The 23420-nt window shown below is 44.2% G+C and overlaps 1 long non-coding RNA gene across 1 annotated transcript; it reads right to left on the bottom strand.

Moving 5' to 3' along the window:
• Positions 1–626: 626 nt before the first annotated feature.
• Positions 627–12978, bottom strand: LOC110292716 (uncharacterized). The gene is made up of 3 exons (XR_002377739.3): positions 12875–12978; positions 1530–1712; positions 627–769 (listed from the first exon to the last, which is right to left on the bottom strand). It is a non-coding gene; the product is annotated as an uncharacterized LOC110292716 (long non-coding RNA).
• Between the last annotated feature and the right edge of the window lie 10442 nt (positions 12979–23420).

Genomic DNA, 23420 nt, shown 5'->3' with positions numbered 1-23420 from the left:
CCTTGCTCTTTTTTCTAAAATTGACTTTATTTTTCTTTAATAGTAGGAAGAGATATGGGATGAGAAAGAGGAGAGAGGGAAAGAAAGATGCAAAGGGGTGGGGGTGGCATGGCATTGGTGAGAAGAGACAGAGAAAGCTCAAGATTTCAGATATGCCAGAGAGTGGGAAAGCGGAAAGAGATGGGGAGAGAAGTTGGGAGAAGGGGATTCGGGGACAGGAACAGAAAACAGTAACATTAGCACCAAGAGAATAGTGCTTGTATGAAGCAAGTCTTGTCCTGTCTTCTGACTTGAAAGAAAAAAGTGAGAGAATCTCAAGCTGCACAGGAGTTGTTCCAGCGAATCTTGTTGCTGCGAGCGCACCCTTGACAGGGTGGGACAGTTACTAAATAAGTGTGGCTCCATCTCTCATCCTTGCCTGGAGTTTTCTGTTGGTGTAATGGGGGCCAGACCTGATGTGTTTGCAAGGCAGTGTTGCCATGCCTCATAGAAGGCTTGATTTTGACTGAGTCAATCCAGGCTGAGCATGTAATGATAGGAAGGAGGTGTTTGCTTGGGGATGTTCATCCATGGAACGGACTACTTGTTTCACTTTTTAAGTGTATTATTTATTTAGCCTTGGGGAAATAAAGGGGGACAGCGAGGTGATGGGAAGTGAGTCAGGGTTCTCTCCTCTTCAGCCTCCGACTCCACATGCAGGTATCATTTGAGCTTCCCAGCTCATCTTCTGCCCTCTGGAACAGGCCCATCTGCAGCTGGTATGATCTTTCTAAAAGATGCCTTTGATCACATTTCTTCCCAGATCAAAACCATAAAGGGCACCCTACCGCCTAGAGCATATTATTTAAATTCCTGACCACAGACATCAAGGCCTTTCACTGTCTGGCCTCCTCCCTCCTTCTCTCCCAGGGTTCCATGCATGTATTTCATATACACGCACATGCTTGCACTCAGTGCTGCACATACCCATGTGTACAGAATCACACATGAACATGCACACAGTAATGCTTATATAAACACACATCCTGACATATACATGGCCACACATACTGTCATACGCATATGCACATATTGCATTAATCCCACATATGTACCCCAAGCTATACTTTAGGCACTACATGCACTCCTGTATAGATGCAGAATCTTGCTCACAAATATACACACAGTATATTTTCACACATGCACACATATATATGTGTGGTTACAAATATGTAAGCACATGTACACATAAAAGCAGAGTCACAAACCTTCACATATGTACACAAAGTCTACTTATTCCCATATCCCACTATGAGATGTCCACAGCACCATACCCCCATTCACTCCCTCTGGATATGCCAACACAGAGACCTGTATGCATCCAGAACTTGTATTGTACTCCTCACATATTTACACATGTCCCACTTGTATCTATGTGTTTCTGTGTACAGATTCATTTCCTATTGGCATCTCACATGTATCTTGACCTTTGCTACTTTCCCCATTTCAAAACCACCTCATTGTTCTTCAGTCTAGTGAGCTGAACTCACCCCTCGAGAGCCATCTTATAAGATGCATTACTCAAAGACCTCTTTCTTGTGTGGAGTTCCTGTTCCCTCGGTCCTTGTTACATACAGTTTTTGAAGTGGGCGTCAGGAGTTCCCAGGGTCTATATCTTCCAATAGATTGTATGTTCCTTCACGGAAAGGGACAGTTCATTTTCCTCCTTCATCCTAGGGCATACCATAACAGTTAGTACAGACATATGGTTGCAGTTTAATGACCACTTCATTTAGGATGTTCTAATGTCATAAGGGTTCTAATGACAGCGCCCTTGACATTATCCCATTATTGATTTCTACTCTCCACTTTATTTTTGGAAAGAGTATTTCTCTGTAGCCTTCTTGCTGTTCTAGAACTCACTATATGGATGTAAGCTGGCTTTAAACTCACAGCATTCTCCCTACTTCTGCCTGAGTGCTGGGTTTATGAGGGTGAGCAATGTGTCACTTGAATATATATAATATATATGAATTCATATTAAATTCATTATATAATTCATTATATATTAATAAATTCATGTATAATGAATTTATTATGAATTCATACATATTATGAATACATATATTCAAGGGACACATTCCCACTTAAGATACATGTAACAATCTCTCCCTTGCCTGTTTACCCTCTATGCTGAAAAGATACTACTAAACATTTGTGCTGCTGCTTGGACTTTCTGCCGTATTTTCCTAACTAGGACATATCTGGGAATCATGGAGTATAGGCATGCATGTGCTCCTTAGGGCAAAGGACACACATGTGGGCAGTGCGTAGCAACTGTGGAAGGCATGAGCCCTGCAAACCACTGGGAGCACTTTAAACAATGAGACAATAATGTGAATTGTGATTATTTTACAAGTTCTGTTAGATAGTTTCATTAAGTGCATTAAATTCCCTATGTGACAGGCTCATAATCCTCACTCTTACAGAAGAGAAACGATGGGCTTCACAAGGCTCTACCAATTGGCCAAGTCAGAAAGGGAAAGGATAGTACATTCTGAGTTGAAACTCAGATCTTCATTTTATTGTCTATATCCTTTCTAATTTTCTCTCTAGATATCTGAGGGCACTATACATAAGCATTATAATTTAGTTTCATGCACTCACTATCTGCTCAGAGCACACATGTTTATGGTGTCCCTTAGCCCACGTCTTCAGGTACATTTCCAGTAAACTTTTGTGGTGGTTTGGATGACAATGACTCCATAGGCTCATATATTGAAGACTTGGTCTCTAATTGGTAGAACTATTTGGGAAGGATTGATAGGTGTGCCTAGGTGGAAGAGGTGTATCACTAGGCATGGGCTTTGAGGTTTCAAAAGCCCATGCCATTCCTTGTTAGCTTTCTCTGCAAGATGCTTATTGATGATGATATAAGCTCTCAGCTACTGCTTCAGTACCATGCCTACCTGTCTGCTGCCATTCTTGTTGTCATGGACTTGCCCTCTGAAACTATAACGGCCAGCAAACTCTTTCTTCTACAAGTAGCCCTGGCCATTGTATCTCTTCACAGCAATAGAAAAGTAACTAAAACAGGGGTCAATTTCCCTTTTTCTTTCTTTCTTTTTTTTTTTTTTTTTTGCTTTTTGTTTTGTTTTTCGAGACAGGGTTTCTCTGTATAGCCCTGGCTGTCCTGGAACTCACATTGTAGACCAGGCTGGCCTCGAACTCAGAAATCCGCCTGCCTCTGCCTCCCAAGTGCTGGGATTAAAGGCATGCTCCACCACGCCCGGCTCGTCAATTACTTTTTACAGAAAAATAATATATGTATAACAAATAAGTATGCATTAGTCAAGTCCCTAGCGACAAGAGGATGCAGAGCCCAGGTATTTGAGCCCATGAGTCCTTGCATGCAATAGCTGATCCCAGAGAGGAGGAGTAGGGTAGTTTCTGCTTTCACTTGATCATAGTGACTCCGATGAATATGAAGTTTCCTCCTGGAAAGGGATGGACTTACTGGCACTTATGTCTGGAGACTGAAGCACTAGAAGAGTCAACATTTTCTGGGACAATCTTATTAAGTTGTCCTGTGTTCTCTAGTTTAATTCAACTGCATTTTGAGGTCTTTGAATAAGGACCATGTGGCTTGAGACATTGGTGAATAGCTGTAGATGTGACTTCAGGTCATAAGGGACCATTGTAATTTAAGAATTGGGATACTTTGTCAGAGAGACCATGGGTGCTAGAGGCCCCCAGAGCTTGGATTTGATAGCATCATCTGTCTTATGAGTAGAGTACCGCACTGTAGCTCCACTGACTGACACCTTGCTGTAAGTCAGACTTGGTTGAATGTGCATCTTACTGCTCTCATTCTATCCTCATATTAATCCTGTGAATAGTGTTAAGGTCTTCACTTTATCCTTAGTTAAACAGCGCCAGCCTGGCAATGATGAAGTGTTTTCTGAGATTATAATGAATAGAAAAGTAGCTAAGAATCAGAGACATCGAGCACCTTGTCCTAGATCATACATATAGCTGGTGCATGGAAGAGCCTGCATCTGGACTCAAGCCCCTCTGGTCCCGGAGTCTGTGATCTTCCCACTCTGCTGAACTGCTTCTGGATTGCTCATCCTTACTCCATGGCACATGGAGCCTTCTGCCCAAGTCCTCCATTTAAGAGGAGACATTTATTCTCTGCAAGGTTCTGCTCTCTAGGCTGCAGATGTGCCACCTGGTTCATCTCACATTTCTGTATGGGAGGAACATGAGATGCCAACCAGTGGAGCTGGGCTTTCAACACAAGTAGCTTGTGCTCCTCACTGCTCAGTTGTATATGATTCTAGGAGTTATGCAAGATCCTACAGTTTCCTAGTACTTCACCTTCATTATCACCATTGTTAACTACCACCTTCATCATTATCATTACCACCAGCACCACCAGTACACCGCCACTGCAGCAGCAGCAGCAGCAGCAGCAGCAGCAGCAGCAGCAGCAGCAGCAGCAGCAGCAGCAGCAGCAGGAGAGTTATTGTTGGTGGTTTCACAACATCTGTCTCTACTGAGTGTGTTTTATCTTTTGCTTATGAGTATTTTTCATACTATCCTATCATTTCAAAGCAATCTCATATTTTCCTATTAAGTAACTGAAGTTCCAGAAGGCTGTGAGCCTCGTGTCTACTGATACTAGGATTGGAATTGGGACTCTTTAGGTTTGGTGTTATCATCTGTTTTCAGTTCTTTTCCCTAGGCTTTTTCCAGGGGTCCTTCTTGCTGCCCTTAGCATGCATGCCCAGCGAAGCATGAAAGCATGGGCTTGTCCTTGTATTTTTTCTATTATCTCAGTGCTCAGTGGGACCACTGTCTGAAAAGACGTGTTTTACTGACCTGAGTTTTTCCTACTGTCTTTCCCTTCTATTGAGCTGTCAGGTATATGAAGAGCTGCCTGATGTTTTGTTTATCTCTTTCAATTCCTTAGAAATGTAATAATAGCATCGCCTGCCGTGTATTCTAATAGAGAGAAGGGAATAGGTAAATTGGGTCCCTTGTGATTTGAAGCCTGGGTTAAATCGAAAGACACCTTGTGACAGAGGGAAGAGCATTTCTCAGGTTGGCATAGCTACTGAGGACCATGGTGTGTCACTTTCTGGTTTTGAGACAGGAAGTGGTATCATTAGTGATACACAGAATCCTTTCATATTGGCAATAGTGCCAGAATACTTATCAAGTATTGAGATTCCTCCAATAGCCACACTGTGACAACAGGTGGCCTGGTGACATCAGACAACCTTTTAATTCACCTGGCAAAGCACATGTGATTTCTATCTCAGAAGGGGCGGGGGGGAGGCAGAATTAAACAAGTGCAAATACCAAATATAGAATTCATTTGTATTCATAGGCTTTTAATAAATAAAAGCATTTTTTTCCTGAAATGAGCTCTGAGCCACAGATCTTAAGACTTCTTGTTTAGTTAACATGCAAAATGCAGCAGCTTCTTGTTTCAAAATGACCTTTTTTTTCCTTGCTTTTATTTTTTATTTTTTTTTCTTCTTGAGCTTAGATCTTTTGGTGACATTTTCTCCAAGCAAATATTTACAGGCAAGTTGGAAACTGACAGGAAGGGGGGTTTAAAATGAAAATGTTACCAAACTGAAGTTTACATTGGAGTGTAACACATGGTGTCACCATGGACAGAGTCCTAAGCACTCAAAATATTTGTCCATTTGTGGAGCTGGCTAAAAGCCTCGCTCTTTTCATTTGTCAGTGTTAAGGAAAGATCATCTTGTAAGTGCGTAGTGGTGACCATCTCTGTTTCCCAGCTTTTGGATCTATCACACACATGAACTTAACTCTTCACTTGCATCTTTGAACTGGTTGCTGATTCTAAGCTGGCATGCCTTGGGTGAGCCCTGATTTCTTTCTCCCCTGAAAGTATACTTTTACTTACACAGTTTTTCCTGCCCACATCCCATCCTTTCCCTCATACCCTGTCTCTTACATCTGAGGTTAGCTACCTTGGCCTGCAGGACCAATGTGGATCACCACTGATGTGGGCAGTTTTGTTTCTTTATCATTTTATAACATATAAGTGATATTAATCAGTTGTAAAATGGGGTATAGAAAAATAAGATCCTAGAAAAATTCACTTGAATTCCAGAATTTGTATTAGCCATCGTACCATCCTTTTGTGACTCTTATGTATTTATATTAACATATATGTGCATGTACACTTAAACAACATTTGTTGGTATAATTAAGTTTATAATTTTATCTCAGACATCTACTTTCTCATAGATTTCTGATTGTTTACAAAGTAACTTAGTGACCTAAATGTTTTCTTCTGTTATCATTTATACATATGTGTATTTAAACACACACACACACAGAGCGAGAGAGCGAGTGAGAAAGAGAGAGGGGGAAGAGAGAGAGGGAGAGAGGGAGATGGAGATGGAGAGAAAGAGAGAGAGACCCTCGAGTCACTAAATATAGATACACTGTTGTTGTTAATGACTATATAATTTTTAATAGAAGGAATATGCCACATATATTTCAACCATTTTTGTACTGACAGGAACTTCATTTGGTTGACATTTTTTTACAATCAATGTTGAAATTGCAGCCTTGTGCATTGACTGTTTCTACTGATGCTCCAACTTGTATGAGCATATCCCCAAAGGTAATTTCTCTCAGTGGAACGGTAGGCCTCTTTTAAAGCATAGTAGATGGCACCATGCTACTTTCTAAGGAACGCATGAATTTGCATTTCCCAGCATGCGTGCAAAGTGACCATTCTCTTACTTGCTGGCAGCATGTGTGATGAACCTTGAAGGTAAGAGGTGTTGCATTGCTACCCTGATTTGTGTTCTCTAGGTGTGTGATGGGCAGGGACATCTTTTCACTTTCATTATGAGATTGGCTTCACTAATTCATCATCTTTGCCCAATGTCCCTTCAGGTGGTTTGTCTAATTTCATTAGAGCACCTTTTATTTTGTGGATGGTGATTTTTCTTTTCATTTATCAATATCACATATGTCTTTCTCCCACATAGAGGTGTGATCCAAGTTGTAATGATCTCTGTGTTTGTGTCTCAACTAGAGGGGAAGTTTCCTGACAGCAGAAATGTCTACATCCACATTCAGGGTACACATTTCATCTCTATGTCAGTATCTCTGGGCAAGGCCTGAAAACGTAGAGATAGAAAACCCGAGACTATAAATACTGACCACACACAGGCTACCCAAATATGTATTTATCTAACAGTGATCTGTGTGGCATGATTTATGTACACGGTGTCACATGGACTGAGATATTTCAAACAAGCAAAGTTTCAAGATGACTAATGTTCTGAAAATACTTATAAATGAATTACTTCCATGCCTTCCAAAATAGAATGATTCAGAAATATCGTTGTGAACATCCGTTATTACGCTGAGCTATACACTTGATATGCTTATGGGCTATTTAGAGGCACAAGATTGTTGTCCCCAGACATGTGACCACATGAATTTTAAACATCCCATTTTGATGTGTAGACTGAAACTTCAGTGATTTGTATTTCTGCACCTTCCCTTCCACTATCAGATTAGACTGTTATGTCTTGGTGTTGTGAGCTGATCTAGTTTTCTGTTTAGTTAGTGTTCTTGCATTTCTATCCATCTTTGCCATGGCTGTGATTAATATGAACAGGAATTATACCAGTTAGAAATATTGATAGATCATGAGTTCATAGCCACCAGGTTTTGTCTGAGTGCCATTTACCAGAGTGAAAATCATTGCTTTCCACTGGAAACACCACCCTTGCTGGACTGTTGTTATTTCTTTCTTTGCAACTATATTCTGTTAAAGTGAGACTCCTCAATATGGGGACATGCCCTCTCCACAAATTAGCATATCTGTCAAATTGCTTGTAACCAAAGAGCTAAACAAAGTGTTTTACAGGTGTCTTTATAGTGAAACAAATGTATTTCTCAGTTTTGTACAAGTATGTGCACAAAAAAAGTCCACAGGGAGTCTGTGAGCCAGAAGTCATAGCTTTCAGCCCCTTAAATAGATGTTTCCTCATCCCTAGGATGCCATACAACCTTCACAATCCATGGTGTGACATCATTATGCCTTCCTTCTGGTGGGGAGGGAGGAAAGGGAGCAGGAGAGGAACTCCCGTTTATTTTAAGTACATGGCGAGGAGTTGTACCTACAATTTAGACTCATATCCTAATTCCTAACATAAGGATTATTGTTTTTATTTTGAGTGGATTTGTGCCAAACTTGAGGTTCCATTTTTGGAAGATGGGAAGAATGGATATTGGTAGACACATCAAGCAATCCCTCTGACTCTTGTCATTCTGGTGTCCTCTCAGCTTGCTCGTAAGCTTGCCAGCACTTGTGTGCAAAGCAGACGTCGCCCACTTCCTTCCCACCCACCCCCTGCTATGTGGAGTATGAACGAGCTCTGCAGCAAGAACAGCTTGATTCCCAGTCTTTCCCTCCTTGTTCTAAAAATGTTTCCTCCTTGTTCCCCATATTGAGGAGTCAGTGTCACTTTAACAGAATATAGTTGCAGAGAAAGCAATGTTAACAGTAGAGCAAAAGTTATGTTTCTAATGGAGAAAGTAATGATCCTCACACCAGGGAATGGCACTCAGGTGGAACCTGGTGGCTATGAACTCATGATCTATCAATATTTCAGATGGATATAACGCCTGATTATATTAATCCACATCCGTGGCAAAGATGGATAAAATGCAAGAACACTGAACATAAAACTAGATCAGCTCACAACACCAAGGCTAGGGGAACAGTCTTAGCTGATTCTTTCTTCCTTTCTTTCTTTCTTTCTTTCTTTCTTTCTTTCTTTCTTTCTTTCTTTCTTTCTTTCTTTCTTTCTTTCTTTCTTTCTTTCTTTCTTTCTTTCTTTCTTTCTTTCTTTCTTTCTTTCTTTCTTGTAACTTAGCCCATGTCCTGTCTAGTCCTTTACAGTTCTACTCAAAGTTAATCATTCTTGGTTTTTACTTAACTTCCATTTACAGCTTTAAGAGGTTCAGGTGTGGAGATGGCATGCCTTGCAAACAGGTGTGTTGGGACAACTCTGTGAGAGTCAAGGGGAAATCAGCTCCCTGTGAATGAAGGAGTGAGTTTGAGGGCTAGAGAATCTGACCAGTTTTATGAAGAAGAGTTCCCTGGTGATCAACAGATCGCATCATCTCGCACCTGAAGTCTCTGCACCCCAAGGGCTCCTGATGCCTGATTAGTAGGAAAACAAACCTTTCCTTACCCCAGACTGACTCGGGAATTGAGTTTGCCAAGTGGCTGATTACAACAGCTCTCCGTGTTTGCAAAGTAGAAATGTGATTTCATTTTGAAAGGGGAGGGAGGATCCCAGGGAAGATGCATAAACACGTCCTTTCTCTCTCCAAATTAAAAATCAAATGAGAGGTAAACCTGTTTTAGATGAAGATGAAGCCATGTGTCTTATTTCTCTTAAAGTTGATCAGGAAATTTAGGCTGTGTAGCTATATCAGGCTTCTGGCATTTTCTAAATTGGTCTAAGCTGATAGCAACAGCTCTTTTGCATGTGTGGCCTTTCATGAAGGAGTACTGAAAGGACCCTCTGTGATTAGAATACCAAGTGAGACAAGCAAGGAGCTGTTCTGTCATTTCTCTTGGGTTCTTGGATGCCAGGGGCATCACCTGAGCTGAAAGATACTTATTAAGAGTGTTGGGCAACCTACTGCATGCTACAAAGGCTTGGGAGCTCCAAGCAGAGTTGAAGGTGGATATTCATCATACCCTGAAACTGTTGGGGTGAGTGCAACACAATTTCTAGGGACAGGGAAAGGTTCTACCTCCAAGCTGCCCTAAGAGGTTATTCTATGCACTAATGTATACCTGCTTTGACTCCATCCTTTCAAGCCTCATGCAAACAGCTAAAGTCCCTGAACACTCCACGGTCATGGGTGCTTTGGGTGAAAGTTCAAAGGAACACACATACAGTGCAGGCATGATTGCTGCATGAGCCTAGCACACATCTGCTGTGGTTCCACATTCACTGTCTGTCCCTGGTTTTGCTGGAAAGATAGATCACCCCCTTTTCTTTGAGGGGACAGGCTGGAAATGCTGTGACCTTGCTATGTCCCTCTAGAGAGCAGAGTGGAAGCATGACATGGAGGCTTCCTTAGAATATCACACGCTTGCTCAGAAAACTCCAGACATCACTAGAGCATTTCAAGATGAACTGCAAACTCCTTGACCTGAAAGAGCTGTCCTCTATTCATACCCCATTTCCCCAGTCTCATTTCTCTTCAGTGTTCTCTTTGCCTGCTACCTGGCATGTGGTTCTCTCCCCTCCACCCCCTCTCCCCTATACTGCTAAAACCTTTGTCTAGGACCCTACCCTTCTGTCCTCCATGTCTCTGCACCTGCTGCCCTCTGCACCCTACCAGAGCAGAAACCCTGTTCCTGCTCTTCATGTGTCGTTTGACAAAGTTTTACCTCTCCTTCCAGATTGAGGTGTCCTTTCCTCTGTGGAAACTTCTCTGCACCCTTCCACGCAAGTCTAAAGCTCCCCAGCCATCAGTCTCCACACTTGCTGTGAACTTTGCTCTGCCTGACTATTCTGAGTTATTGAGAGTTTCCCGATTTACACTGTCTTAATCTTTGTATCTTAGGCATTGTGCTAGCTGCTAGGATATAGTGGTTATGCAAATGGGTGACATGGATGCTTCCTTAGACTATCACACACTTGCTCAGAAAACTCCAGACACCAGTATAACCTTCAAGACGAACTCCAAACTCCTTGACCTGAAAGAGCTGTCCTCTATTCATACCCCATTTCCTCAGTCTCATTTCTGAATGAGAAGACCTTAGGCTTTAAAGTGACCACAAGACCTTGTCACCAAGCCATTGTACAACCATTCCCAAGTTAAACTTTGCAGGGTTATTTTTCAAAGGGTCAATAGAACGTTAGGGGCCCCAGTGAAATACAGGGGAAAGGAAGAAAGTTGACTACTTGGATTGGATCATGCTCCGATTATCATCATTATTGCAGTTGTTCAATAAATGGTAATGATCCCTCCTGTACTTCCTGGGGGAAAGTGTGAAGTGGCGATCTGAGATATTTCCAGCACACTTCAAAGTGCTTTGAAGCCACCAGTGCTGTGAGGAGTAAAAAGCGACAAATTGACAGAGGTTACCATCAGGCAAAAATCACTCCCGGAACAGCCCAGTGGTGGGGAGGGAGGATGCCTCCGGGCATCAAGTCTCAGCAGCGCCTGTACTGCCACCAGGATTTTACAAACTTGTCTTCTCTCTCTACCTTAAAATGTTCCCTTAAAAAAGGAGAAAGAAGTTATGACACTGAGATGAGACCCTGTCAGGACTGCCCGTGAAGGTCAGACATTTCCCGGGGACTGCTCAGAAGCCCATGTCCTGCTGTGTTCTCTCTGTGAGTGTGATGTTAAGACAGTGGGAGCTTCCAGCTGATGTCAGGAACCAGCTTGGAAGACAGCAAATGTCTTCTTTGTGCCAAACTCCCAGCAGAGTGTCTTACACAGAGTAGCTGTGTTTCCACAGAATATCTTCTCTCTCTTCTCCCCGTGGCTCTGGGCTTATTTCATGACATCCAATTCAGTGAACAGTTATTGATCCCCTACTGTGTGCAGGGAGCACTGCTGACTCTCATGTGTGTGTTTCTCCCACCACACCAGCATTTCTACCCCACTTCCTTATTAGAACTGAACGCAGCTGAGTACCTGGTATCTACTGTCTTAAAGGGACAGCATATTGTCATTATTATTTTAAAATTATTATTATTATTTATTATTATTGCAGAAATAGTTTTTATTATCAGATCTTGAAGGAGAGAGAGAGAGGAGAGAGAGAGAGAGAGATTGTGTGTATGTATACAAGTTTTCCAATCTTAATACATTGTGATCAAAAAAACAGAACAAAACAGCCTCCCCCTGAACTCCAACCAACCAAACATAAACAGCCTGGGTTTGGAATGCAAAGGCCTGGTTGGAACTATGACCTCAGAGCTCTGCTTGTGCGATGCTGGGCTCAAGCTTCCAGCCTCCTAGCCCTGCCCCCAGACAGATGCGTTTCTCTCAGGTAGGGAAGCCACTTTTCTTCTCATTTGCTGCTTGAAGTTGCTATGAAGAGCTGCTGCACGAAGATCTAAGCTATGGACCAGGAGGGCCTGTGTGCACACTTACAAGCTCCCGTGACTGCTAATATTCTTCTCCATTGCAATATTCTTCCCACTTTGCTTTTGCCTCTGGGTTAGTTGAAGGAGACACACCACCTTTCCTTTCTCATCCAGGCTATCTTGAGCGAGTAGCTGCCACCTCCCCTCTGTGTCTTGCACGGGGGGCCCTATCTGAACATGATGTTTTATCTGCTGGCCTGAAAGGGGGCCATTTGTCCCCTGCTAAATGAGCTGTTTCTATGTGCCTCTGCCCCCTCGGCACCTGAGGCTACATTCATGGGAGAATCCAACCGTGGCTCTCAGGAGCATCTCAGGAACGTTTATTAGAAGAAAGCGCTTCTCCGCAGGTTGTGCCCTCCCTGTGTAGCCTCCTTCCTCTGTAGCATGGGCTCATTAGTCCAAGTTGGGCAGGTATCCGAGGGCAGGAGGGCAAGCCACAGGCAGAGAGGCAGCCATGGGCCTCTCAAAAGTCTAACAGTGGGCTCTGTCTCCAGGGTCGCCTCATCTACAGGTGGCCAATTAGCTCTAATTGGCTGCATCTGGCTACATGTGAGGGGGCCCTCTCTAACCTTGGAGTTGTGGCTGATTCCCTTCCTTGGGCTGCTGGGTTGCCCTTTTCCCATGGCCAGCAGAGTGGAGTCCTCTTTGAGGGTCATTCACCATCAACAGCCTGCCTTTGAGAGACTAGGACATACCTTTGATCAGACTGTGGCTTCCGAGTCCACACACCCTCCAGTCAGCCCTGGACTTGGGTTCCTGGCAGTTACGGGGTTAGTTGACTGGGATGCTGCTGCTGCATTATGACTCTCATGTGAGCGTCCTCTCAGTCCTGGGTCTTGTGGCTTACCATTGGTACAGGGTGATGTCACAAGTGCAGGAGGGACCACTCCTTCTTCTCTTTGTCCCCCAGTACACACACCCACTCTGTAGGAAGGCAAAATGAACAATGATGGATGGGGACAGGCTGAACATGCTGGCTCCTGGACACATGCTTGTCCCTGTATCGCGGTTAACTATGTTTTCTTCTCTTTTTACTCTTACAGACCAGGTAGTCAGGAAGAAATGAATTTGCAAGGGTCCTGAATTAGGATGCGTTTCCTTGGCTGAGGGCTTAAGCTCTGTGTCCAAACACCAGTTCTGTCACCAGTAGAGTGACACTAGCATTTCACACTCTCCCCTTTCCGTTCCCAGCTCTGTACAGTGAGGGTGATTGCTACTGTGGCTGCTTCACAGTGTGCTGCTGGGCATCAAGGGAGATGAGCGCTGGCCCAGAGGAATAGTTCTTTAAATATTCACTAATTAGCATTTAAATTTGTGCCTAACTCTGCCCAGGCCCAGGTGGAAGCATCGAGGCAGGGTGCACGTGGGAACGGTTCACTGATGGGGCTGGCTTGTACTTTATAGAGCTATTTGGAGACATGTGAGGAATGAGATTGAATCCTCACCTTCTTTCTATTCTACTTGGATCTAGATGAAAAGTCAGTCTATCTGTACTTCTCTTTCAACCAAATAGATGCCTGCCTTCCTCTGGTTTCCTTGCCAGTTTTTGTGGCACTTGTACCTACAGAGTCCAGGACTCCCAGAGGCATGAGCTGAGTGAATGGTACAGGTTCTAGCATCACTACCTGTGCTTGCCTCAGGAGGAAGTCCAGTCTTATAACAAGATCTTCTCTGGAGGTCTAGGTCCAGGGAATGTAGTCCCAGGGAAGTACTTGCAGGTCCCTGTGTGTGCCTTCTTCTTGGTCCTTCCTAGCATTGGGTGTCCTGGAACTGGAGGGAGGGTTTGTGGAGTGAATGTCAATGAGTGCTTTGAGCCCTTTCAGCATTCCAGAGCTGTGACCCTAAGACACTAAGGCTAGGACAGGTACTCCAGAAGTACAGAGGTCCATTACTTCTATGGCTACCTGCCTTCTTCCCTGGCCACCCCTATTTTTCTCCCAAAGGCTGAACAAATTGCCCCCCTAGGCTGGCATTTATCTTGCAGGTGACAGTTTTCCATGTGGCATGGAGTTTCATCTTTACAGGTCTCTTCTGTGCACCAGGACCCTGCATTTTCCTTTATGCCACTTGTCACTAAGGCATCCCATCCTTGTGTGGGAGTGAGAGGGAGCCCCAACTAGCTCTCTCTGGCCATTGCCAATACTCTTGATTGGAGCATAGAATCAATGAGACCTGAACAAACGAGAGAGTGGTTGTGTTCAGGCTAGACCCATGGCAGGGAGGCAGGCAGGTATGCCTTTAGGACCCACATGCTCCCAAGCCAGGCATATCTGACAGCCCTGGCACTGCTGATGGTTACTATCAGGCCCAGCCTTTATTTTTCTCATGGTGTTTAAAACCCACCAGTTGCCCAATAGTATAATTTCCTAAATGGTTTCATTTCAGCTCTACTAATTAAAGAAAACTGAGCTGCCTTTGAAGGCTTAGTGTGTGTGTGGCTGTCACTGGTGAGTGTCTAGACTGGCTGTCAATCACTGACAATAGCTTGCCGTTCGGGAATAATTTAAGTTTAGGTCTTTCTTTCACTCAGGCATTCATGCTCTGTTATGTGTTTTCATACTGAGTTGAGAACAATCTGGGGTGAGAAACTGTCATGTGTTCTGAGAGCTAAAACGGAGAGCGCTTTTTCAATTGCAAATGTCTGTGGTCCAGGCCTTAGCGTAAAATGGAACTAAGATTCCAGACTGTGGAGCAAAACTTTCTGGACTTTGGGGTTGGACCTTAAGTACCTGGGTGACCTTCATAGAGTTTTCTCGGGGTTTGAGCTTATTTCTTTAAACAATGAGGGCTTTAAACAATACAGGGCTGTGAGTTAGAGACCATAATGTGAGTCTAAGAAAGGGCATACTCTCTGAATGGTGTACTTCTGCCAACTGGCATGGAAGCAGTGCCAGGGCTTCTGATCCTGTAGGGCAGGGCTTCAGGGCAGGGCTTGTGCAGATTCTGAGGTGGTCCCTGGTAGTCAAGTAGCACTTGTTGAAGACTCCAGCTCTAGGTGCTTCACTCACTGTCTGAGAGACCAGACTAAGTAAATCACAGACAAACAGAATTCCTTTGGAGTCAGCTGGGGATAAGTTTACCTGCCTTGTTTTTTCCTCAACTTCATATAAGCTCTCTAGCTCTCACCTCAGAGGAGAGAGCCTCCACTGACAAAAGGCCTCCATTAGACTGATCTGGCTGTAGGGTATTTTTCTTAATTAATGATTGATATGGAAAGGCCCTGGGCAGGTGGACCTGGGACAAATAAGCGAACTAAGCAAGCCACGGCGAGCAAGGGAGGCTTTGTGGTCTCTGTTCCAGTTCCCATATTCAAGCTCCTGCTTTGAGCTCCTGCTCTGACTTCCCTCAATGATGGACTGGGACCCGGAAGCTGAAATAAACCCGTTCCTCCCCATGTTGTATTTGATTGTCTTAGTTAGGGTTATCATTGCTTCAGTGAAACACCATGACCAAAGCAGCTTGGGGAGGAAAGGGTTTATTCAGCTTATGCTTTCACATCACAGTTCATCCTCAAAGGAAGCAGGACAAGAACTCAAGCAGGGCCGCAATCTAGAGGCAGAGGCTGCTGCAGAGGCCATGGAGGGGTATTGTTTATTGCTTGCTCCTCATGGCTTGCTAAGTCTGCTTTCTCATAGAACCCAGGACCACAAGCCCAGGGATGGTTCCATCCACAGTGCACTGGGCCCTCCTTGATCAACCACCAATTAATAAAATGCTCTAGAGGCTTGCCTACAGCCTGATCTTCTGGAGGCATTTTTCCAACTGAGGCTCTCTTCTCTGATGACTCTAGCTTGTGTCAAATTGACATATTATCACAGCAATAGAAACCCTAACCAAGATACCTGATCATCAGGTTGTTACAGATACTAAGATATGAACTGAGTTTAGCTTTTATGTTACCCTCCTCATCCCTGTCCTCCTCTTCCTTCTTTTCTTTCTTCTTTCTTCCTCCATTATCTTTCCCACTCTTTCACTGTTGGGGATTAAACCCCGGGACAGATGGGCCCTATTGATATTTTCTTATATTTAATTTACATTAGGAGAACATAAAAAAGAGTGGCGGTTATGAAAACACTCCCTTATTTGTGTCATACAAAGAAAGGGGCAAAGCAAGATGATGCACACAGTATTTTCAGTGACAGTGCCTCACAACTTCATTCACTGAGATGATGTTTCCTTGTTGAGCACCTACTGTGTATGCTACAGAGTTCTAGGCTCTGGGACCCAGCACTGAACAGTGCCTGCTTGGATACTGTTTAAATCTCTGTGGGAGAGATGGCCAATGGGCAAAATAGATAATACAATGCCATTAAAGCTAGTAAGTGGTAAGAGAGATGGAGCAGCATGAATGGCAGAATCCTGGTACATCTACTCATGATCAGAGAGGGCTATATAGGGTGATTTCATCACTGCCCTGTGCTCACTGTTCCATGCTGCTCGATGCTGTTCCCCACTGTCCCCTGCTTCTTGCTTACCATTCAACAGCATGCTTGTCTCGAACAATCCCCACACACTTTCCAGGCTCTGAACATGCTTCTGCCCCACCCTTGTTGGCATTCTCTCTTCTATGCGTGGCACTGTCTGCCACTCAGTATTTCCGATGTCCTCTTCCTTAGACCTGAGCTCTCCAGGGTCCCAAGCTGTTCTTACATTGAGCTTCAGTGGCAAGCATGGTACTGAGCACTGAGTGAGTTCGTTAACAGTGCATGGAGGGAGGAAAGGAGTGAGGCAGCCATCGATCCGGGTGCCAGCCCATCATGGTCACCTATGGAAAGCACAAGGTAGCCAGGCCTAGTCCCTGGGAGGTCCGTCAGCATGGAGAGAGGCATTCTGAGCATCTCTTCCCCTGAGCTTCACAGGCTGAATTGGAGAGATGTCGTTCCACCTCAGCACCAGTCCCTCCTCCCACACTCTTCTCAGGGGTCAGTTTGGCCTTTGACAGCTCTGTGACATTGGCAAAACTACTAGATCTCGGTGGATCTCTGGCATATTATTTGCCTTTGTTTGAAATGATGTTTTGTGTTGTTTGTTTTTGGTTTTGTTATTATTTTTTGTGTGTTTTGTTATGGATCATTTGCTGGTGTAAAGTGGTAAGTGAAAGATACCAATGTCAATTAGTTTACAGAAGAAAGAATGAAGTCCCACAGTATACACATTAGAGGGAAGAGTCAGCCAGCTTCGGTCTGAATATCAGCTTTGGCCCTTGCTAGTATGTTTAACTGTTACCACTCACTTTAGTCTCAGTTTGTGCATCTGTGGAAACATGAGACCAACCTTACCTGGCTGTCCTAACAATAGAGCAAGAAGCTGTGTAAACGGACAGGTTCACATTTGACATTTTGGACCCTGCACGAGGCTTATCCCACTTGGTTACGTGGTTTTAATTGGTTTTTAAAATTTATTTACATTTCAAATGTTACCCCCTTCCCAGTTTTCCCTCTGCAAACCCTCCTCCCCTCCCCTCCCCCAGGCTTCTATGAGGGGGCTCCCCCACCCACCAGCCACTTGGTTATTTTTAAATCAAGACACCCAAGAGTATGGTGTTAGTGCTCCTATAAACAGGCTATCTCTCTCTCTCTCTCTCTCTCTCTCTCTCTCTCTCTCTCTCTCTCTCTCTCTCTCTCTCTCTCTCCCCTGTGTGCACACACATGTGCCTATAAAAAAGTTCTGCTTCCCACTTTGTAGAATCCAAAGTACCAGTCATTATTACAGTTGCCCTGACCATGCTGAGGTGTGGTTCTGCACTCTAAGCATCCTGCTTGCCTTGTGTCTATTGCTTGACTTTTTATGCACTTCAATTACTTTGTCCAGTCTGGTCCCTCATATTTGGACTGCAGCAAGCTGTCTCAAGACTTGAGTTTTATGTCTGTCTACAGTCAGTGTATGGAGGGTTGTAGTTACAAGTTACAGCCACATCTTCTGGCTGGTCTGAAGGTTCATTATCTTCTAAAGAGTCTTCCTCTGCCGTGCCTGTGATATCTAATCTTTAAATAAGAATATTCTCAGACTGTGGAGGGATGGAGATGGAAACCATGTTGTATTTCTTATGTCTCTTTATTGGATTTGTGATCTTAGCTAATGCATTTACTATCTCCACACTTGGTTTCTTCATATGTACTATGGAAGTACAGCAAGGATAACTAATACCAGTTGTTACCATGTGCTAGGCACTCTGTAACTGCTGCCATCTTATTAATTCATTAGCTTACCATAATCCAGTGAAGGTGCTGCAGTACTCACACCAAAGGCAGAGCTGAAGACACAGGCACAGAAAGATTAGGTAAGGTGTTCAAGATCACATCGATAGAAGAGGTACAGGTAGAATTCCAACTCTTGTCTGTCAGGTTTCTGAGCCATCATTTTATCTACCACATCAAACTCACAGCTATGATGCTGTGATTCCCTGCTCTGCAGAAATGCTATGTGGTTTAGAGTGATGAAATAAAGTGCGGGAGATGTCATAAATATCTGATCAATATTAATATCATTATGTAATACCCCCTAGAAACTCAGCACAGCCCCCGCTTAATAAACACTCACTTGGTTGCTGTATTGGGCCATGCGTCTACTGCTGATGAAGCAGCGAATCTTAAGACCAGGTATTTATCTGGAGCTGTTGTCTTCCTGAAGACTTAAACTGTCATGTGTCATACACTCGGCCCTCATAGAGAATCCTTGTAGGGAGGATGCCACTTTGTCCTTTGAATAGGTTCTTTGTTAGTGGTCAAGCTGTAGGGGGTATGGGTGGGGTTAGCTAGCTGAAAGCCAGTCCTTCAATAAGGATCCAGGCTTTGTCATAGATCATAGAGGTGGGTCCTCCCTGGGAGAGAGAAAGCAGGGGTCAGGTCTGCAATTTTCTCTGGCTCCAGATACAAATACTGCACCTGCTCCTAAGCCTCAAGAGAGCTGGGGATTGGCGGTTACCCCCAGCCTGGCTGTTGATTACACACAAAGCAAGGAGCAATTTTTAAAGGCTCTTCACCATTTTGCTCTCTCTTTAAAAATTAAATGTCCTGTGAGCTATTTTATTCCCAGATCCACTGACCTTTGACAGCACAGTTTGGAAGCAAGGCTGTTTGGTGGCTTCCTCACCTGGCTAGTTTTTAGGGGTGAGAAAGACCATGGTCAGGAAAAGTGACCTCGTTTCTCTTGTCAACTTAATGAAAAAGAAACCAAGGCATCCGTCTTGATGCTCTACCGTGAGAGGGATGTGGGGAGGATGCAGGAGCCACAGACAAGGCCACATGGAATCCAGATCTCAGGGAGGTTGGCAGGTGGGCAAGTTAGCCTAGAGAGAATCAGTGAACTCTGATCTAGGAGCAGTTAGGTCTGCGCTCCCAGCTCAGGTCCTCCCCTGTAGTCAGGGGACACTGTTGACCCTTTTGAAGGTTTTATATCCCATGTTAACCAGGTACCCACTGTACCAGAGTGGTTAAAATCAAACTTTAGCATGACTCCCTTACAGTATCACTTTTTGCCTAGCTAGCTCCGATCCACTCCTTTAGGGGTCACATGAAAGTTTAGGGGCCAGGCCTCGCCTCATCATTCATGTTCACCATGTTTTCTGCCTCCTTCTCTGGCCATCTTTTGAGATTCAGCACTCATGACCCTTTGGCTGGTTCTCCTCCCTGTTGCCCCCTGCTTATGAAGACACCCAATCTTCACCCATCACCCCATCACCCAATAGTCCCATCACCACCAATGGTCCTCCTTATCACTAAGCACAATTTCTGTAAAGCCACCAACCCAGGTCCCAGAGCCCTACCTCCCAGATAGTCTCTAGATGCTCATGGATGGGCTAAACATTGCCTGTTCTCAGTTCAGAAATTCGATGCTTCTAACTTTATTTGCTATTATGGGCACCTAATTTCCAAAACAGACATTAAAAAAAACACTGTTTTCTTCTTTTCAGAAAAAGTAATAATTACAATCCTTCATGCTCATGTAGAAATTCACACTTGACAAAACATTTCTCACATTTCTCGTCTTGTACCTACCACCAAGCAGCTCATCAGCATTCACGTTTCAAAGTTGTTCAAGGCTACTACTGCTGGATCTTATCCAACTGGTAGAACTAACTCAGTCAGGTCATTCAGTCTCGTCATCCTCCGGATGCGCTGGCAAGGGCTGCGTGGCCCCACACACCATCCCACAGGCCTTCCCTGTACTAATGCTCTATTAGTTCATTTTATCATTGCTGTGACATACTACTTAGCAGCTCATGTACAGAGAGACTTCTTTGTCTCATGGCTTTAGGCGATTTGAGTCCATTACAGTGGGGAAGTTGGGTTCATGTCCGCAGGAATGTAAGGCAGCTGGTTATCTTATGTTGGGCAAGAAGCAAAGAGATCTAGGCTTGAACCAGATGTAAGCGTGAGTTTCAAGGCTGACCCCTTGTAGGTCACTTCCTCCAGCTCAGCCTCACATCTGAAATCTATCACTTCTCAAGGCAGCACCACCAGCTGGGGACCCAGTGTTCAAAAATAAGCCCATGGGGGAACATTTCACACTTAAGCAATAATGACCAGAGGAATCCCTGACTCCACCAATGGACCAAGTCCTCTGCGCCTAGTGGGCCTCAACCTCAGGTCATCCTCATTCTCAGGAGACCACTTTCTTAATTTTGTTATTGTTGTTGTTTTTACTCTTCTCTCTCTCTCTCTCTCTCTCTCTCTCTCTCTCTCTCCCCGTGTGTGTGTATATGTGTGTGTGTGTGTGTGTGTGTGTGTGTGTGAGAGAGAGAGAGAGAGAGAGAGAGAGAGAAACACACAAAAACAGAGAGACAGGGAGAGATAAAGACAGAGAGACACAGAGATGAAGAGACACGTACATACACACAGAGTATGTATGTACAAAGAGTCAAAGAGACAAAGAGTCAAAGAGTCAGAAAGGGATAGAGATAAGTGTGCATATAAAGGTAGGGGACAACATCTAGGAGTAAGTTCTCTCCATCCTATGGGTTCCAGGGATTGAACTGAGGCCATCAGACTTGGCAGCAAGCGCCTTTCCATCAGCTCCATCCAACCCATGGCCTGACTTGAAAGCATGGGTATGTGATTAGGATTGTGATCTCATAGAGAGAGCTTGCTGTTGACGGAGTTGTTAGCAGTGGGAAGAAAGAATGCAAGGTTGTCCGACAGAAAGAAACCTTGGAGTGTTCACTACGCTAGCTTGTGTGCCTATGTCTGCTGCTGCACCCAGAACATAGAGAAGAGGAGAAGGGAAGAGATGGGGCAGTGAAGGAGCTGGGAGCAGCTGTACTATGGGCAAAATGGAGGCCCTCCCCAAGGAAGCACAAAGGGATATGCGTGTGGTATCTTCTTAATTTGCTTAATTTCTTGTAGCAGCTCTGACAACTCTCACTTAGCTCTGGCTACCTGATGGGCTCTGTGCTATATAGAACAGAGACCTCAGTGTGCAATGGGCGCTGGGCTTAGGAATGTGCCACAGAGAGCTTGAACTCTCGTGAGTAGATTTTCCTCAACTGAATGCCATTTTATCAGGCTTCTTTGCTACCCAGATCTGTTTCTAGGCTCATCTTAATTTTAAACATTCTGGTCACTACCTTGGAATACCTCATTCATGTAAATCACCATTGATGATCAATGTCCACCTGGATCTTGCTTTCCCCATTCAGCCCCTGAAACTAATGCAACCTTCTGCTCTCCCCCATGTCCTGCAGCTGCTATACTCGGAGCCCTGAAGGTGATAGTTTGGCTCTCTTGCCTTCCTCTTCCCTCTCTGTCCCTTCCTCGAGTGTCTACACAAGATCTTCCCTTGGAGATTTTACAGTTGTTGAAGGGGAACAGACCTTTCCTCCAGATATTTGTTTGAAAGTGACCCTGCCTTTTAGCAGGCTCTGCCATACTGGGAAAACAGTAGGTATTGCCACATAGTTTGTATAGTAATGTAGCAATAGGTACCTTATGGGGTATTTGTAAGAATTAGATGAATCCACCTAACTAACATGGTGGACTGTGTCTGATACTTAGCGGCAATAAATGAATGCTGACAATACATATTGGATTCTTCCAAAAGACATGGATGGGAGACTAAACAAAGGATGATGGCATTAGGGTCTGAGGGCAAAGCCACCTCTGTGCCTAAATGAAGTTGTTCCTCATCTTCTCCATCTGCAAAAGGGAATGATCACAGAACCTCACTCATCAAAACCCTGATACTAATCTACAGGAAGCATGGTAGCCTTTCACAAAGCCAGTGGACACTGAAGGCTCCTTCTGCGCCATCTCTGTGAGAGGAGGTGCGAACAGTCAGATGATCTGGATTTCACACCTACTGTTGTGGTTTTATCTTTTTTTTTTTTAAATAGATTCTTCTCTCATGAAATCATCTGGACCACAGTCTTCCCCCCCGCCCCCCTGTCATGGTTTGTATATTCTTGGACCAGGGAGTGGCACCATTTGTAGGTGTGGCCTTATTGGAATAGGTGTGACCTGGTTGGAGTAGGTGTGTCACTGTCGGTGTGGGCTTAAGAAGACCCTCACCCTAGTTGCCTGGAAGTCAGTCTTCCATTAGCAGCCATCATATGAAGATGTAGAACTCTTAGCTCTGCCTGTGCCATGCCTGCCTGGATGCTGCCATGCTCCCACCTTGATGATAATGGACTGAACCTCTGAACCTGTAAGCCAGCCCCAATTAAATGTTGTTTTTATAAGACTTGCCTTGGTCATGGTGTCTGTTCACAGCAGTTAAACCCTAACTAAGACAGAAGTTGGTACCAGGGACTGGGGTATTGCTGTGATAGGCCTGACCGTGCTTTTATTTGAAAGAATGTGGATTTTGGGACTTTGGATTTGGAAAGCAGTGGAATTCATTAAATGGGGCTTAATGGGTCATCCTAGTAGGAATATGGAAGACTTTGTTGCTGGGAGTAATTTGAACTGTGTTGACCTGGCCCAAGAGATTTCAAAGGAGAAGACTTTCAGTATGTGGCATAAAGACTGTTTTTGTGGTATTTTGGTGAAGAATGTGGCTACTTTTTGCCCTTGTCTGAAAAGTCTGCCTGAGGCTAAGGTGAAGAGAAGTTTGAACAAGCATAGCAAGTTTAGAAAGGAAAAATATAAAATATATGGTTTGAGTATTAAAGGGGTACCAGGAAGTGAAATGGAGCAAAATCCTGTGTTCTAGGAGATAACAGATTAAGGGAGTGGGGCATTGGGGCAAGATCCTATCCAGCTAAATTTAGATCCAGGCATGGTGGTACACACCTTTAATCCCAGG

The sequence above is a fragment of the Mus caroli genome, unplaced genomic scaffold (assembly GCF_978045245.1).
Source record: "Mus caroli unplaced genomic scaffold, Mus_caroli_1 scaffold_6, whole genome shotgun sequence".
Classification (NCBI taxonomy): domain Eukaryota; kingdom Metazoa; phylum Chordata; class Mammalia; order Rodentia; family Muridae; genus Mus; species Mus caroli.
The sequence above is the reverse complement of the archived record's forward strand: the minus strand, read 5'-3'. Positions and strand labels throughout refer to the sequence as shown.